This window comes from Aythya ferina (genome assembly GCF_964211825.1).
Source record: "Aythya ferina genome assembly, chromosome: Z".
NCBI lineage: Eukaryota > Metazoa > Chordata > Aves > Anseriformes > Anatidae > Aythya > Aythya ferina.
Window position 1 is genome coordinate 80,644,948 of NC_140299.1, and position 19,973 is coordinate 80,664,920.

The 19,973-nt window shown below is 38.3% G+C and overlaps 1 protein-coding gene across 5 annotated transcripts in view; it reads right to left on the reverse strand.

Annotated features, from left to right (window-relative positions):
* LOC311426582 (uncharacterized protein) overlaps nucleotides 1-19,973 on the reverse strand; it is a 114,517-nt gene that overhangs the window by 17,311 nt on the left and 77,233 nt on the right. The window lies entirely within an intron of this gene.

The following is a 19,973-nucleotide window of genomic DNA, read 5'->3' on the forward strand; positions in this document are numbered from 1 at the left end:
CAAAGATTTCTATATTTAGAATAGTTACACATGAAAATTTTGATCATGAAAATACGCAACTAAGTTCTTCTAAAGCAAGCAAAGAATGGTTTGATATGTTAGTTCTAAGCACATTGGAGAAAGTTTTAGGGTTTCTGTCTCCCTGTGAGGAAGCAAGGAAAGCAGCAGCAGGCATTACAAAGTGCAGAGCCTCTTCCAGATGTGAAGCAGCAAAAGGGTGTTTTAGTCCCCTGTGATTCAACATCCATGCCACAGCTTCAGGGTAGCTTCTCCCCAGAAAGGCCCACGGGAAGGTTTTATCAATGCCTCACGCTTGAAGCTATGGGAGAAGGGTACTCCACAATCCCATTCATTTAAAAATGTTAACCTCCTGAGAGTTTTTTACAGGATATGTCAAATGAAAGTTTGCTTAGTTTAATCTGGTAGATAGTAGGTGCTAATTACATGAAAGATGATGATCAGGTCAAGGAGAAGAAGATGTACCCAAAGTTATGATTAGATTACTTTAAATCTTTGTGAAGTTTTCATCTACAGCCTGATCATGGATGCCTTACAGGGTCCCCATTTTTCCCCAGTAAGGAAGAATGCCATAGTCAATTACGTTTTTCACAAATGAGAGTTAGTGATGGACTCGTCTCTTTGACTAATCCCTTCTGCCTACACCTCTGAGGGTACAGGTGCTGATGCTCCAAAGAAATGGCACATTTGGGGAGCAGAGAAAGGGGGCACAGGGGCCTCAGGTGCTGCTGTGGTCCTTTTCCAGCAGTGCCACATCATAAGATGGCAGGACATAGGTGTCACATCTGGTCAGCTGTCTCCTCATCTCACCTCAAGACAACCATTCTGAAGCAGAAGGCCTCTCTGAAGGCCCCAAACCTTATCTCTTTCCCATACAGGATAATCCACTTTCCTGAGCGACATCCCTTAGCTAGGATTTGGCCCTTTACATTTCAGGCACAACATAATGATTCAAAAGTATGTTGCTGTTACTGTTGCAGTTGTGGTTACCATTGTGAGTATGATGGCTGTTACCATTATTGATCCACAATTTGCCAAAGCTTGAGGCTGGAAGGACTCATTAGACCACACCAGTCTGACACCTGAGCATTGCAGGCCACAGCATTTCATCTGCTCTCTCCTGCACTGAGCTCAAGGGTGTCTCTTTGACTGATCTGTTCCTTGTGTTAAGCTTCCCCAAAACACCCAGAGATGCAAGTCCTGCAGCCTCCCATGGTAACTCATCTGAAGATTGGCGAGCCTCCCTGGTAAAGATTGCAACTAATTTCTCGTTTGAATCTGTTTTGCTCCAATTGCTGGCCACACGTTCTTCATATCCCTTCCTCTAGTAGATTAAAGAGTCCTGTAGGCCTGATCCACTCTCCATACAGGTAATTGTTCACTGTAATCAGGTCGTTTTCCAACCTTCCCTTCAATAAACTGAATAGAGTGGGTCTTTAAGCCTCTCACTGTAGACCACCAATTTTTGGCTGATCCATAACCTCCCAAAAAAATTAATTTCAGACCTGTTTTCACCATTGTGGAGCATAATGATGAACCCCAATTTCTTATGCCGCTGTACTGCATGGATAGCACTGCCCTCCTCTTGCCACAGCAGAGCTGGAGTTTTGTGCAATTCCTGGGGCCTTCTTGGATGCTACTGACCAGGGTGCAGTCCCTGATTTTGCAGGTGCAGATTGCTTTCAATGTTCACCTTTAATTCAGCATTATACAAATGTCAGAGCTGCCTCCACCTATTAAGTGAAGCAGACCACATTATATTTGATTGTCCCCACCAACTGATTTCAGCGTTACAATCACATTATCGATGAAAATGTGGACAGACACAAGTGGTGGTCCAGTTCCCTGCAGAAAACCCTGGTAGAAAACCCCATTTTTTTTTCATTCCCATTTTTAGAACAGGCTGATAGCCAGTTCTTCACCCCTTTACCATTTCAGGTAAATTTGGAGAATATCTGTTGTGTTACATGTTGTAATAGCAGCTTTACTCAGAAATGAAATCTATCTGAAAAAATTCATTTTCCTTAATCAGCTGTGAGCAGTCCTTTAACTCCTGACCAACTGATTCCCAAAACCATTCTTTCTAACTGGCTAAGGCTACTTGGATAGGACCACTTGTCCTTTCTCAGTATTGGCACAGCAACATTCTCCCTGTTTTCTGGCATTTCCCTTCTATTTTGAGGTTTATTACTAATTAACATCAGTATATGAACATTCCCCTCATCCAAGTCTTTTAAGACTCTTGGATAAAAGTTATTTGGGTGACATATGTTGTTTAACATCTATTTATTGACTGGAATGTACTTATTAACCTCATTAGAGAACATCCTTATATAATAAAAATGTCCTTATTATTTCCAAATGTAAAGCAGAAATAATCTTGACTTTTTCTGGGTTGTAAGTCTATTCACAGCTTTATCATAACCATTTATGTATAGAATCCCAGTGTGTGTAGGATCCGTTTTATTCTTAGAATATCTTTTTTTTTTTTTTTTTTTTTTTAATTTATAGATCTGCCTCTGTATCTTTCAAATACTTTTATCCATCTTTTTATCTTTGTAAAGACACTTTGGATCTCTTTTTGCCATCTTAGATTTTTCAGCTGCATACACTAAAATTCTCTTTGGCACTTATTGCAATATATTTTCTTTGTTACCCAGCTGTAATTTTTTTTCTGTCTTTTTTTCTTTTTTCTTTCTTTTTTTTTTTAATGTATTTTTTTCTTTGTTTTTAAATCTATTTTCTCTTTCTCTTTTTTTCTTTTTATTTTTTTCCCCTTTTCCTTCACTTTTACAAGTTAAGTTATAAATGGATTTCTGTATTTATATTTCTCTAAACTCTTGATGTAGCTTTTTGTTATGATTTAATCATTACTTAGAGTGACAGGAGTAGCTAGTTGGAGAAATGTTATAGAGAATGGTATTCTGGAACTGGTCAGGAATCAGCTTTAATTATTAGGTTAAAAAATAAATAAAATATAGAACACAATAAAACACTGTTAAAAAACACACAGTTTTAGTTAAAACTTCCCATAGCTATTGCAAAGTACCATGGAAACTATTAATTTATTTTTCTCATTTAATTATGTATGTTTAAATTAACAACTTCAGTTTTTCTTCTTCTCATTTCCTTGCAATTTTGCATTATCTATTTAAGCACAATTACACCTTGTCCATGGCTCTGAGCTTCCAGTACTCCAGGCTTTCAAGTTCTTCATCCAATTAACACTTTATCTGCAAGTACGCAATCTACCACCTGAATTTGTGCTTTATTTGCAAATACAGAAGCTAATTGTTATCTTGTACCTCGTTTATCACCTAACATTCAATCACCATCTTTGTTTGCTGTTGGGACTGCCTTTCCAGAGCAATGGCTTAATGCACTCTCTTGAACTTGGAACAGTGACTACAAGGTTACTTCAGGATCAGTTCTGTATGTGTCAGTTCCATGAGATATTTGATCTTCCCTAATTTATTAATGTACACAAAAACCAAGCAAACTGATCTGTGTTCATGTAGCAATACTCTATGCTCAGCAGCAATGATTTCATTATAAGCAAGGACTCAAATGTAAATAAGTTGAGAGCAAAGTGTACTGATAGACTGTTAATGGACTGCAGCAAACAGGCCTCTCCTTGCTTCAAAAAAAGTGCAGGTTTTTGGAGTTAGTTTCAAAACAGGGGAAACAGAGTTAATATGGAAGTAAAAGTTCCAAGATATTGCCAGATACAAAGAAGAGAAAAGACAAGAAAGAAAGACATGGGTTTTGTAGCCTTAGAGACTCACTTGGCTGAATATTGACTTTATAACTCATAAAAAAAAAAAAAAAAAAATAGTTTTCAGCTGACTTCAGATGTAGTATGAATGCTGCGAGTGACAGCAGAAATGAAACAGAAACTGCTAGAGTGGTAAATAACAAATGTTGAACTTCCACATTTCCCTGGGAGGAATAATGCTTCTTGAAATGTGACCACTGCTGCCACATTCCCCACTGCCCTGCATCTCAAGATGCCACCTGAATAATAGCTAAGCCCTCTCAGATTACTTGTATTTGCCTTTAATTTTGCTGGCTAAGGTCCTTGTCATACTTTCAAATTAAAAAAACTGTATTGCACTCATGAAGGTCAGATATGAAAGGACCAGACTCATGTGTGTAGACCCTTAATATTGCCCTTTCCTCTGCTAAACTCTTTTTGTCAGTGTTTCACTAGGAGAATATATAAACATCCATGTAATGTTTATACATCACTGGTAAAGTGAGTACCTCAGTGTCTCCTAGTGAAAATACAAGCAATATTAAGCCACTTCCCTCCATTATTTCTCAGGCACAGTCACACAGTTTGAATTTAGGCATTTAATTCTGATGCTTTAAATCAACTCCATAGACATTCAACTCATTCTGTGACTACAGAACCCAGATATTTTTGTGGTGAATTTGTTGACTCACACCTGAGGCAGATGCCTGATGAAAACTCCAAGCACCCACCAAGATTCAGGCCTTAAACCTCTGCCTCTATTTTTTTCACAATACCTGGGTTCCTCTTAGAGTCCCATTATTTTGTGTGTGTGTGCTCATTCATTTGAGTGCATATGACTCAGCTGTTACCATCAGCTCCTGATATTATTGCAGTTGTTGCACTTTGAGAGAAATTGTGCACTTTCAGGGAAGAGAAAGAATGGTTCTAGTCAAAAGTTAAAATACACCGAATTCAACCTTCAAGGTTCAGGAACTAGAAGAAATAGAACCCAATTATAGGTAGTTTTCACATGTTATTATTACTGTTATTTTATTATTTTATTTTATTTTATTTTATTTTATTTTATTTTATTTTATTTTATTTTATTTTATTTTATTTTATTTTGTTTTGTTTTGTTTTGTTTTGTTTTGTTTTATTTTTAACTTACTTAATTTGGTTGACCAGTTACTCCTATAGGGTGTTTTACTGTATTTCCATCAGTTTGGCTCTATATTCTTTCTCAAAATGAAAATCAGCCTTTCTCTTGGTTATTTCCAAGTTTATCTTCTTTTGCTTAGTAGCTGTTACAGTTAGAGTACACATAAAGCCCAGGAAGACACTCTTGTATGAACATCTTCAAATAAGCAGACCATGAGGCCATACAAGACGTGTCTTACAACACCAGATCGATCTGCCATGTCACATGTCAGCAAAGCCCATTTTTACTCAATATATTTGGTATTTCTGTACAAGGTGTCTAGATATGTGATGTTTTTAATACAAAAATGCATACAGGTCTAGAAAAAGGCAAACATATCTACACTGCCGCATTGTCAAGGAACATTCCCCAGTCAAAAATAATGATAGTCCCAACTTAGATGTCACCTAGCTGCAGGTCTCATCCTGGGAGGAAGCAGAGAGACATTCCAATTAACTCTGTCAACAAGAAAAAGGCCATAATTAAGCAACAAAGTTATCATTCCATTAGAGTTGCCATAGAACTTCACATCTTTTGTGTTGGTGTTTTGACAATCTCAACACAAAAAATAGATTCAACATGACATCAGTATGTCATTTTGTAAAGACTAACTTTAGGAAGAAAATCAAAACTTTTTTTTTTTTTTTGCCAAGTTTTCCTTTCTGAAGCTTAAGTTTATGATATTTCCTGCATAGAGTATACATACCTTAGATTTGTTATTTACATTAAATAAATAGCACAGTTCCATACCTATGTTCTTGTTCATGTTAGCCAATGAAAAGGCAGAAGGGTGGATTAACCCACAAAAATAGCCGTCTCCTTTTCTATTACTTGCACACAGAGTTGCCAGCAAACTGAGTGTGAACTATGCTTCATGAGCCTGACTGGCCAGATAAAGACACTGAGACAAAGGAGAGCGGTTTATAGCAAGTCTTCATGGCCTCTTACTGGTTGTTTATAGCTAGTCTAGATTTGCAAAACCACATGGTAAGTAAGGATGGTTAGTATTGTGATCTCTGAGTGCAACGCAGTACCTACGGATATTAAAGTGTTGATGAAGTGGAGGTCATTTCTTATCCTCCTATAATTTTCTGATATAAACAGCTTCCAGATACTGGAGTGCTGTGGAGGAAGGGGAAGGAAGGAAAGAAGGGAAAATAATGTAATTTTGGTCTATTTATCTTGATTTGCTCTTATTTTTCCATATGTACAGCGTGTACTCTTTTCTCATTATAGAATATACAGCTCAATTGCAAGCTCTGTACAGAAAAAAATCATTTCTTATTTACATTTAATTGCATTTCTTAGTTCCCATATAATGACACCTCATGGCAATTTCAGGTGGAAAAATTAAATGAGCATGATGACTGCGGAAGGACTTCAGAAATCTACAACTTCATTAACTTGATCAGATTTCATTAGAAATTTCAGCTCATTACCAGAAGTGTCAAAAAGTCCTGCCAAATATTTTAAGAAGAACAAGGTAAAGTTTGAGAACTGCAGGGCTGGCACATGGCTGAAATGAGTTGAGCATGTTTCATATAGTTTCATCTATATGAAACAAGGAGTTGAGACCAAATCATGCAGGGACTAGAAAGGTAGATGGAGAAAATCCTTCCCAGCAGCAATGCCATGGCAAGCCTTGCCCCCACAGTCCAGACTTTTAAGCCACTGGTAGTGGAGAACAGACAGTGCATGAAAATCACACCAAAAGCATGCAGGAAAAGATGGAAAGGAGCCTCACAACCCCTTCACTTTTTTTTTTTTTTTTTTTCTTTTTTTTTCTTACATGCCTTCCTGATAAAGGAATGAGGAGAAGCATTAAAGAACATCCAAAAGGAAAAAGGGAATTAAGAAGTTTCAGTGAATTTATGTGAATCTTTTTAACGTTACTTCTTCAGCACTTAAAGTGTTGTCACAAAACCATATTATGATTTTCCATATATTTGTAAAATCTTTTTTTTTTTTTTTTTTTCTTAAACAAACAAACAAACAACAATCTTTCAGAAATTGAGTCTTCTTTTTGAGTGGAGACCTCACTATCCAATAGATGTAATTAACTGTCAGGAGAAATTATCTGGGGGAAAAAAAAGAATGTGTTTTTTTTTTTCTACTTGCAGCAGCTTTTTAAGCTTGGACACATACTTGTATTTTAGAGTTTGTCTTTCTGGAAAGAAAAAAAAAAAAAAAATCAGAGCTTTCTGCCTCAGACAATCTAGAAATGGAGCTGCTGAGATATTTTCCTGACAATTCACTTGTATCATACAGGCATGTGTCAGCTTTCGGTGGGCTGAACTTCTCTGCAGTTACATCTTAAATTGCCTTTGAACAATTTCTGTTACACAGCTAGTGTATGTATCTTATCAAATTAAGATGGTAAATTATCCTGCCATTTCTGCTACTTTGTGCATCTGGGCCAAACAAGACTGTTATCACAAGCCTAACAAAAGGCCTGCTCCTGAAAAACTGTGTTTCTCTGGGAAAACCAGCTGATCCCTGATATTTTGTGCAGATGTGCTACTCCCTTGAGGTGGTATCAGTTCCCAGACAAAGACTTAAAATATATTTTATATATTCATGGAGAAAATGAGATAATTATTTCATTCTGAGAAAATCCATCATTATTTCGATTTCTCTCTGTTCCATATTTTACTTTTCTCCCCATTCTCTGGCCAAAAAGCACCTCATTTCATTTGTCTGTATTTCGGAGATTTCCTTTTTTTCCCCATGTAGTTATACTATTTTGCCACATGAGCTCAACGGGAATGGAAAATCTGCTTCCGGAAGTGGAAGAGGAGATGCAGGCATGCTGGACATGGAGATGATGTGCATTCCTCAGAACTTACGGACTGCATCTGGAGCTAAATGCCCTCATTGTTTTCTTCAGCATGGCCAACTGATATTTACAACATCCAGCAACCTGACACTATTGTAAGTGCAATTATTCCTTGAGTGTAGGACTAACAAACGAACCTCTACACTCCCCATGAAAAGGGAAAAAGGGAGTGAATGAAGAGGACACGTTGATAGCACTAAGTGATGACCAGTAACAGCCAGGTTGGAGGGGAGCTGGTCTGTATGAGGTCAGGGAACACAAGGCAATCTCTTTGCAGCACTTATCTTTGGTTTGGTCAGTACATGTAAACTATCCATATTGATCATACCCAGATTTTGACTATACCCTAGTTTTTAATGCAGTAATGTCACTAAATCCCATGATTTTGCTGGAGCTGAACAATATTCCAGGGACTATCTAGAGAAGAAGATCCTTGGAAAGTAAATAATTATGTGAAAAGAAGAAATTAGGAAACAACTGGAAAAGACATACCTATTTTTATTTTCTAAGTTTGAAAGTTTCTAGCATTTATGGTTGCAAGGAAATGCTGGATAATATGACCTGGACATCAACTGATGTCTTAAACTTTAGACAGAAAATAAATTAATCTCTACATGCATTAACTAAACTTTTTTTTTTTTTTTTTTTTTTTAATCTTATGAAATTAAGAGGGAGCTGGTCCTTAATTTTATTTTATTTATTTTAATTTTTTATTTTAGCATTGTTGACCTATCTCCTCTCTGCAATTTGCCAGAGACTGCATTTTCAGAATCTGCCATAGATTTTCATTAAAAACTTCCCTAGATCACAGGGAGAGATAATCCAATTTTAGAAGACACTCCTTGGTTTGACTAACCTCCTACGCTCTCAGAAAAGAAACTAACCAAAAGTACCGGTCTCAAACTTTCACCCTATTTCCTTCAGGAACCCCTCAAATATAAGGCTAGGGACAAGGGAGGGAGGGAGAAAACTAACATTTCATATGAGATCTATTTGTGGTTCAAAAGCACTTCCATACATGCAATGCTTTGGATAAAACACCAGAAGACAGATATAGCCTCTGGGGACAGGAAGGTACTGTCTTTTCCTTAAAAATTAAACACAAAGACACAGGGGACCAGACACATGAAGGTGGCTGGCCATGGTGGTGGTGCAGGTAAGGAGAACAAGGAGGCTCAGGGGCGACCTTATCGCTCTCTATGGGTACCTCAAGGGAGGCTGTAGCGAGGTGGGGGTTGGCCTGTTCTCCCATGTGCCTGGTGACAGGACGAGGGGGAATGGGCTTAAGTTGAGCCAGGGGAGTTTTAGGTTAGATGCTAGGAAGAGCTTCTTCATTGAAAGGGTTGTGAGGCACTGGAACAGGCTGCCCAGGGAAGTGGTGGAGTCACCATCCCTGGAAGTCTTCAAAAGACGTTTAGATGTAGAGCTTAGGGATATGGTTTAGTGGGGACTGTTAGCGTTAGGTCAGAGGTTGGACTTGATGATCTTGAGGTCTCTTCCAACCTAGAAATTCTGTGATTCTGTAACAAGCCAGGATTGACCAACAGCAATCTTCATGGCTGCCTTCCTCTCACAAAAGTAGGTCCACACTTTGCAGACTTCTAGACAGAATATCAGCCTGTGTCAGCATCCAGATAAAGGAAAACATGTGGTCATGGCATAGCTCACCAGGTACCCCTGAAGAGCTGAGATTGCTCTTCAGAGAAAGTAAGTCAGACGGTAATTTTTGTTTCCTCAGCCCCAGCACAGATAGTCTTCAGTAACCAGACCATCCATCGCAGAAGCAGCAGATAGCCCAGCTTCACAGGACATGTGAATCAAAGCAAAAAAGTGTGCCTGCTGTTTTCTGCACCAGAAGCTTTCTGTCCTATTTCTTCTATAATTAGAGCTGGATGATTGCATCAGAACTATGCTGTTCTCAGAGACCTTTTGTAGACTTTTTAAAACTTCAGAGTAGCACATGGTCCAGACAAACTTTACAGATTTTCATGTCCAAAAACAACATGACCTTCTAGGAAAGAAATATCTGCTGCCCCTGGGCAGCACTTTGGCTGGGTATTGCACAAGTATAAGTGCTTTTATGAATATTTTCTTTCCAGTGTTGATAGCAGATCTTATCTGAAGGTCAAGATTGACAGTGTGTGGGTCAAAGGAGGCTGACCATTCATTCTGCTGCCTTGCTGCAAAATCTATGAAGCTTATGCAAGCAGAACAGCAAAGACTTTAAGCTGCCAAGCAAGAAAAGAAATGAAAACAGAAAAACTAAATATGCTGCTGTTTTGAAGGAAGGCACTGTGCTCATGTTTCCCTAGATAGGGTTACTACAGATCAGAGCTGAAACTTAATGAAATTAGAGAAAATCTTTTCATTGATTTTGGTGGGATTTGGATCATGGCCAAATGGTTTAAGGCAGGTTGGAGAGGAGAAGGAGAAACATATGTACGTACCACTTTTAATAGCTTAATATAGTTGCTTTGTGTGAGATACATAAACTACAGCAGGTGTACTTTGGAATTTTATCAGTACTAAGGAGGACTATTATAACAAGTGACCTTATTTTGCTTGAAGAGGTATGCAAGAAAAAAATCTTGCATCGTTTTTCCATGTTTATAACACTAACAGAGGTTAGGCATAAAGCCAAACACACAACAGAGTAACTACTCAACTTCAAGAGCAGCATGTAAACTAAGTTGACTTTATGCCATTAATATCATTTACCTTCAGCTTTCCTGCTGTCAGACAGCAAATAAAGGTTTCTCTAATTCCATCTCAAACAATATAATTCAAACAAAGTGCCATAAAACTACTTTGTATGCACATAAGCCTACATCAACAATGTTCAGGTGTTCATAAAGTTCTGCTGCTCGACTGCAGCAATACTGTATAAACTAAAGCAGGGTGAGGGGACTATAAGGGCTTGGGACTCAAGTAACGAGTGCAATTACACCTTCACAAAAACAAATAAATAAATAATCCCATTTGTGAGTTCTGTTTTGCGTTGGATTTCAGATGGTCCAATTTTCAGTGAGTGACAGATATTGAACCTGAAACTAGTTCCAGACTTAGCTTTATTTGAAAACATGCACACATATTACTTCCTCAGTTCATAAAGCAAGCGAATGCTTTTCCTCTGGCTGAGCTTTATCTAAAAATGGAGCTTTTAACTGAAAGACTGAAGTTCAAATATTTTAGTTAAGCATCTGGTTACATTCTTAACAATAAAGAGTATTGAAGCTACTTCTCAACATAGACATGGTCTAATTTCCTTCCCCTCTTCCTTTTACTAAATTTGAAAGAACAGTAACCATTTGGAAAAATAAAGAACGGTAGACAAGCTGAGAAGAATAGGAAGCAACAGCAAAGAATATATATATATATTTATATATTTATATTATATATATATGCATGTTTAATGTAATTGACCATGTTACCCTCTTGAGAGATTTTTAACTACCCAAAGACATATCTTTCCTTTGTTAAATGTCACCTTTATTTTTGACAGAACACAATTTTTTTTCAGTCCAGCAGAGAATTGGACACAATCTCAATCATTTGAAAATGTTATCTGCACAAAATTAGAAAATAATTTGCTTTGTGATGTGAATGATCACTCATAACACCTTTAAAATAAAATTCTTTTTCAATTCATATGAAATGTGACAAGCAGGAAAAAACAAACAAACAAACATAGAATTTATAAGATTATAAGAATCTCTAAGATTAGCCTATTCACATGAACTTCAATGAAATAATGTTTTGAATAGAAAGGAAAATTGTGATTTCTGTATATTTTACATAATAGAGATATGGTTTATATCAAGAAACAAAGCCATCAAAAAACAAAGCATATCAAATTGCTATCTCTATTAAAACAAACAGTTAAATATTCCATAAAAAAAAGGGAGTGGGGGAGGAACTTTAATTTCTGCAACTAAAAACTTCACCTTGTAGCAATTCTATTATAAGAAGTACAGAGACCTCACTGTATCCCCTGTCATGTATAGATTACCTGCCAGAAAAGTAGCAAATTGAGTTGTCTACCATGGAAGTGATACTTAAATCATTTTCTTCTTATTTTAACAACTGCTTTGAAGATGGAGAAAGAAGTTAAAAATACTTGGTTCTATGCAGCTGGCAGAGTTATCTCAAGTTAAGCACTATTTGAAGAAAGTATCTTAACAAAAGCATGAAAAAGATTTCAAGATCTTTCTCTTTTTGACTTTCATATATTTCTATAGGGAAACATAAACCAATAGAGGAAATGTCAAAATGTAGGCAATTTTATGAGTACAGTAGTAGAGTCAAGTCCAATTTTATTAAGATCATTGGTGCAAGCTTATCAAGACTTCTGATGAAAGGTTGTCTTTTCAAAATTCTTTGTTCTGATAATATAGTGGGTTTACAGCATATTGTCTTGGACATATTATATTATAGCACCTTTGTAGATTGTAGCATTATTACCTACATATTGAAAGTTTGATTTCTTTTTGATAGCTTGACAGTGATGCTCCATTTTTATACTATATCCCATGGTTCATAGAATTAGTTTCCAGGAAATGCCAAACAAGCAACAAGAATTTCTGCAGCAGAGCACAAGTATTTCACACCCAAAAGTTATGATGACTCACACATGATTTCGAGACTTGTTTTTCACTTAAAAAGCAGAAAATATGTACAAAATACACATAGACGCTTCATAGGGAATGGTTCATTTCCACAGCCCTATGTCTAATGTGATCCCAGTTCAGGCTGCTGTAGTCTTGAATTGCATCCATGAATGAGTATTCAACAGATTAGCACAAGTTTTTTATGTGTGTGAGTGATCCTTAATAGCTTTTTGCTCTGTCCATTTTTCTACAGGTTTGTTTTATCCATCTATTATGCCATTCTATGTATTTCAAGTTCATACCTAGTTCATTCAGACAAATGATATAGCTAAATCACACAATGGAAGTTGTACAGTAATTCTCTTATTTCTCTCACTGTTTGAGCCAGTCTGGCTCAAAAAGCAGTTCACCTCAGCTTCCATGGAAAAGAGAAGTTGCAGTCTGTCGTGGGCTTACATGGCAAGGTTTTGGTAGCAGGGGGCCATAGGGGTGGCTTCTGCAAGAAGAATCCAGAAGCTGCCTTATGTCAGATAAGGGCCCCACCGCTGGCCAGAGCCAGGCCAACAGGTGATGTTGTTTCCCCTTTCTTGATTTAAGAAAGGGGAAAGAAAACTGCTGGGGAACAGCAGCTGGGAGAGAGAGAAGAGTGAGCACCAGCCCTGCAGCCCCCAGCTGAGTGCAGCAGGAGGGCAGGAGGTGCTGCAGGCAGGCAGCTGCAGTTCCCCTGCGGGCTGTGCAGGGAGAGGCCCCTGGTGGAGCAGGCTGTCCCCCTGCAGCCCATGGGTCCCACATGGAGCAGATCTCCACGCTGCAGCCCCCCCATGGGTGGAGGAGCCCCCGGTGGAGCAGGTGGATGTGGCCTGGAGGAGGCTGCGGCCCATGGAGAGCCCCCGCAGGAGCAGGCCCCGGGCTGGAGCTGCAGCCCATGGAGAGGAGCCCCCGCAGGAGCAGGAGGTCTGGGGGGAGCTGCCGCCCACCTGTGCGGGACCTGTGCTGGAGCAATTTGCTCCTGGGGGATGGATGGACCCCGTGGGACGGAGCCATGTGGGAGCAGGTCCTGAAGCCTCCACAGGATCAGTTCAGGAGGGGACCCCACGGGGAGAGGGACCGTGAAGGAGCGGCGGAAACGAAGAGTCAGGGACTGACCGCAGCCCCAGTCCCTCTTCCCCTGCACTGCTCAGTGGGAGGAGGTAGAGGACAGTGAATGGGGGAAGGTGTTTTTGGCTTCTTTCCTTTGTTTCACACTTCTCTAGCTTGTTAGTAATAGGCAATAAATCTTGCTATCTACCTACTCTGAGTCTGTTTTTCCTGTTACAATAATTGTTGAGCATTCTCTCCATTCTTATCTCAACCCTTGAGCCCTCTGCATCGTATTCTCTCCCCCGCTCCCTTTGAGGAGTGGGAGAGAGAGAGTGGCTGAGGTAGAGCTCAGCTGCGCAGCTGAGTAATACCACCACAAAATCTATCTGGATTTTCTAACATAACATGTGGTGAGAAAATAAATGAAATCTCCTTTCATTTTACTCTATCTAATTGCTGGCACCTACTCAGCAATTTCCACAAGAGAAGACAAATATAATCACCCTTTCTTGTGCCAAATTTATTCCCATTTTTGTGCCATTTTCCATGTCAGTATGTTATTATTTTATTGTTATTGGTACCAGTTAAAAGAAAGCATAGTCTTTCATGCACTGTAGGTCAATAAGCAGACTGTCAGTACTAAATAAGGAAACAAAAATCATGTAAATGTAGAAAAATACATCTTCATCCACCTCCAGTCCCTAAATTAAGCTCCTTTTTGGGGAAATGTTATCACACTCATCAGTTTGCCAGTTAGGCTTCTGTTGGGCAGATATCTAGAATATTATTTATTTTCTCCAGTAGTGCATATTTTTATTATTATTATTATATTTTACCTGACCTAAATTTCCTTAATCACTCTTACTGGTGTACTTCTTACCTGATGTCTGGACCACTAAAGCTTGGTGAGTCTGCTCCTGTCCAACCTGCCCTCAGAAGTCCTGGTGGAATGGAAACATACCACATCTTTTTCACCTATTCTTTTCTCACAATTCCATCTCTCCCAAAGGGAAAGATGACTATTCAGCCAGCATCTTTCATCCCTTCTCCTCTTCCTTGCGTGAGGAAGCTGCAATAGCCAGGTGATTCCTTGATGTTAGATCCAATGCCCTATGACATTCAATACTCTGCCCTCAGCAACTGATAGTAATCAGATGTAAGAGAGCTGAGATTCAAACAGAAAACCTAAGTTACATGTGTGCCTTCACTCTGGTGGGATTCTGAAAGAATGAGGACAAGTTCTTACAAGTTGTATTTATGGTTATATGCTGATAACTGAGAGAAAATATTAATCAGAGTCATGTCTACCAATGTAGCTATGGTGTCTTTGTGTTCTGCACTGTCTTCTACCACTTTTTCATATGAGTGGTAGGACAGAGAGTGGTAGTGAGCAAGAAGACAGAGCAAAGTATGTAATTATTGTCTAGATCTGTACACACATGCAAAGGAAAGAAATCACTTGATATCTGGCCTTAATTCCATAGCTAGAAAGCATATGAACATGAGAATTTAGAAAAGGAAGATAAAAGTAATATTTGTGGTCTTACGGGAAGGAAATACTAGTGGTGGAAATAAAAATGAAGAGTTAATATTATGCAAAAAGCATAGTTGTAGACAGTAATCCCAGTTGAAGTAATATCTTCAGAATGAAGGAGCAAAGTGTACTGCAAGAGTGAAAGAAGACTTACCAGCTTGTAAGTCTTGGAAAGGGCATGAGGTACGGGTGAAGGTCAACAGAAAAAAAGGGATTTTGTGTGCAAGATCGTAGAGAAGGATCAGCTCCAAGCAGAGATTTGCTTGAAAGCACATAACTGCAGTGAGATGTGAAAAATGATGAACTACTTTATGACAAATGATAACTTGAAGAATAGGAGGAGAAGCACCTGAACAGACGTGCTAGCTGATTTGATGATTAAAACTAACAGAGGTGAGATTGGAGGACTAGAAATACAAATAAAGAGGGATTGAAGAGTTAAAATCAAAGTGGGGATGAATAAAAGAGTTGTAGTAACACTAGTCACAGAGCAATACAATTAAAACGATTAAACTTCATTTTTTATGAAATTATGTTCTCTGCTCCCAGAATAAACATTTTCATCAAAGTCATTTATTTACATTAATGGAAGCTCACAATATTTTATTTTTGCTTAATTGATAGACATCTGAGACATAAGCTGACACAGCTACCTACAAGGCAGAGAGATTTAGAGTGAGAGTGGTGAATGGTTGTCTAAAGAACTGAGGACATTGGCATGGAAGTCTGGATTTTTTTTAGAATTTTTAAAGAGCTTAGCTTTGTGAAATGAATATAATTTGAAAATACATGGTTTTATTTTAATGTTTCAAACATATTCTAACTTTTTAAATATAAAGTTAGTCTTATTCTTGGATTTTAACTCTATGTTAAAGCTTGTTCTAGTATGGATTGGTGACTGAGTCACAGAATCTTGGGGAAGCATAGCTTGGAATGGACTTCTAGAGATTACCTGGTCTGACCTTCTGTTGAAAACAAGGCCTTAGGTTAAGTTATACTGGGCCTTGTCAAGTCAAACCTTGAACATTTCTGTCAAGGTAGACTCTACCACTCCTTGAGCAAAATATTACAGTACATGAGAATTCTTGTAGTGAAGTTTCTTTCTTCATCTCTTCCCCTCAAGCATCTTGTGCCCATTGCCTCTTGCCTTGTCACCACACATTCTTGTGAAGCTGGCATAGCTTCTTCTCTATAACAGCCATTTAGATATGAGATGACTCTGAACCCCTCAGCCTTCTCTTTCCCAGGCTGAATAAACCCCATTCCTTCAACATTTCTCCATGTGTCCAGTTCCCCAGCACTCTGATTATCTTGATGGCCCTTTGTTGGACCATCTCCAATTTTCCAGTGCCCCTCTGGAAACTTTTCTAAATTCTTTCACATTGTGAAAATATGAATATGTTGTTTTATGAGAGTTAATGAAGGAAGGGCACCTGCTGATTCTTTTCCATATCTCCAGTAACCATTTCTCTCATTTCCTATCAACAGCTGTAAAAATCCGTAGCTTCCTCGTATCCTTTCTGAGTCTTTTCTCCTCCACTGTCACAATACACACAGTTTTCCAGCCACAATAATTCCCCTTGGAGTTTACCCTTATCTTCCTCCCCCATTGTTTACAACGCTTTGTTTTGCATGATGTTCGGGCAAGAAGCGACATGTGCTGACTCTACCTATAATGGATGATACATTTGCTTCCTTATTTCCTAAGGAGCACAAAGTGCTCCTTTTCTTTGAAAAGGACTGTTTGCTTTAAGAGTATGGAGGAATAAGATGTATCATGCCTAGGAAGAGACCCCTTTCTGAGATGGCCCTTTATTGGATAAGCATACAATGGCTGGTGATCCATGAGAGCCTGAAAGTAAAAGGTTAAAGGTGAGAGTGAGAGAAAACAGGAACAGGCGAATTTTAGACAGAAAGCACTGACTGCCTTCAGAGCAATTAAGAGAAATTGTCAACAAGGGACCAAAAGAATAATTCAAGAAACATGATGTCACGGGATATCTGTGTCTACGATATTAATGATACTTATGATTTATTGCTGTTACCGATGACCTAAATAATATGCCGGAACCCAGGGCAAAAATAAAAATCAGAAAATGGAAGATGGGGTCTTATTCTATGGTAACCTTCTGCAAGACATTTTTATCTCTTATAGCTCTTTCAGAGCTGAGATTTAGAAGAAAAAAACTGTTATTTGGATAATTTGGTAGACTTTGAAATGAAAAAGGGTTTTCTTTACAACAGCATTTGGCTTCTTTGTTTAACAGAGACTGATGCAGCTGAAACTAAGCCTAAAATGTAATGCCAATACATTCACAGTGCTGTTTCCCAAGACAATTAAATGTATTCGTTCACCAGCTTTGGCACAATTTTAATCCAGATATTTAATCTAGGTTCATCACAAGGTTGACAGCCCACAGAGGAAACAAGTAGTGATCTGGAACTGGATAATAAAGCAGAATAACTCGGAAATGTGCAACTGTGTAGATCTGGAATGAGAAAATTTAATTTAAGATAGGAAGAACTGAAGGACTATACAGACACACTTCTTCCTTATAGAAGTGAGCCCTTATGGGCAGAATTACATCACGTTAGTAGGTACGTTAGGTCTGAGATCTCCAATGCAGAGAGTGTGACTCTGCTACACAATAGTGTGACCTTAAAAAGATGATACTAACTGCTGAAAATGGAGGACAACAAGCCATATGCTGTCATCAAACTCAAAAATAGGAAATGAACTGGAAAACTGCTCTGAGAAATCAACACACAATAAGGGACAATAGGGGACACGGATGTCCAATGGCATGGATCTCAGCAGAAGAAAAGTTTCAACAAGTATGGAAAAGCACAACCCGAGTGCAGGTGACTGCAAAGGGAGCAATAATCAGGATTTTCTGGATTCCATGAGAAATAATTACATAGAAAAGGGAAGAAACATGTGAGGAAACAGATTTGGGGAGAAAGTAGCAGGAAGTTTTGATAAAGCTGAAAGTGGAAAAAGGGAAGGAATATATTTATGAATTGCAAATGAGAGTGAGAAATAAATGTGAATACTTCTTGCCTCCCCAAACGACAAAGAACTGGACTCTGACTCCTATTCATGCTGAATGGTTATTTGCAGCATAAGCTTTTCCACTGATACCTTGACGTTAGCTACTGCTTAGCATGAGTAGAGATGGCAGAATTAGACCCTTTTTCCAACAAACACAGGTAAGTGTACCTCAGCATTTTCCGAGATGTAACCTGCATATTTGCAGCTGCTGTACTGGTCAAGTATGTGTTGTTTGGTTGTGAAACTAGGGAGACAGTTGGTGCCTTTCAAAATATCTCAGGACTGCTGGTGGAAGTGAAATGAACGCTTTCCAAAGTGAGGAAAAACAGCAGCAGTCTGTGGTTTAGAAGTTCAAGCCAAAGCCAAAGGATAAGCCAAAGATAAGGGCAAGGTATTCTGGAGATACAAGCTTGAGATTAAGATCTAGACTTCTGCAAAGGCTGTGAATGTTTGGCCATGCCCTTGGGTTGAATCCATCTAATATTTTCAGCAAATTATGTGGTATGACCCGTGCCCAGAAATCACTAGAGACTACCAGTGAAAGACATTTTCCCATCTAAAACTACGGTTACATCAGGTTCAGCCAAACTAGTACAAACACAGGACTGAAAAGGAGAACAAATGTTCTTATGCAGCCTCCTAGTTGTAAAAGCTTCACTGTGCTGGGGTTCTGCTGTCCTCCAAAAGTACATCACTATGCATGAACATGATGTGTGGAGTATGCTCATGCTTACATATCCCGAAAAGGGTATGTTTTTTGAGATTTTAGCTCCACGTGCCAGTTATTTGCATACCTCTGTCTGAGGCTATCAGGAGTGTGCAGTTCTGTGTATTTTCTGAAATAAACACACAGGAGGCTTTTCAGACACATACTCAATGGAGTCTTTGCTGGCTAAATAAGATTTGACATATTTTGCAGCAAACTTGGGGTTCTAGATATAGATCACAGCAGGCAGTTACACCAGGCCGATGTGTGACTCCACCTGAGAAACTTGGGGTCCATCAAGAGGTAAATAAAACTCCCGCATTCATATGCAGTTTACATTGCTACTTCTCCAGGAATATTTTCTATGGTGGTGCCTCTTAAATAATTGTAATGTAAACATCATTCAGTACAAGTTACTGGTAAGTGTTAGAGTTTGCATTATTTTTAAGTCGTTCAACTAAATGTCAACAGATAGTAAAGTGAAACTGCTTGTAGAAAACAAAACAAGATATTCTTGGATGCAATGTATCTTCCAAGTATGTAGAAGAATGTAGTGTCATGCAGTGGCACAGCAAAAGAATCCCAACTTTATAATGCAACCTTTACTTCACTGAACATTTAAAACACTTTAAAAAATCCTGTGAGCCTGGTTCGAGTTTTGGGTCACGTGTATTAAATCATATGCAATGTTGCTAAATTACACCAGGGTAAAAATCTGAGAAACAGAAAACTAGCAGACCTGCTTGTAAAGTGCTGCAACACAGAGAAATGGAGCAGAAATTTGATCTCAGGAGAGATTTTTATATTCAATGCTATTTCCTAAGTAATCTTTAAAATTTTCAGTGAAAATCACAAAACAAATCTGCCATTCTCTCTTATTAGAAGCTCTCATTCCTGAAGCAAAATGAACTGAATAAAAATTTTCCACAAATGAAAAACAGTTGAAAATGTTCACAGATATTTTATGTTTTCCCAAAATAACATTTTGGGAGTGAAATCAGGATAAAAATTTTAGCTTCTTCTAGAAAATAAATTTGCTGAATTTATGTGCAGTTTGAATGTAGTGTTCTGTTAAAGTACATGAAGAAGAAGATTGATGCTAAATGTATTTATTTCCTCATCTCATATACTGTATGAAGTGATTTCAACAAACGGTATTTATTCCTAGATATTATGCTAATTTCAAAATCCATTCTTGTCTACAGT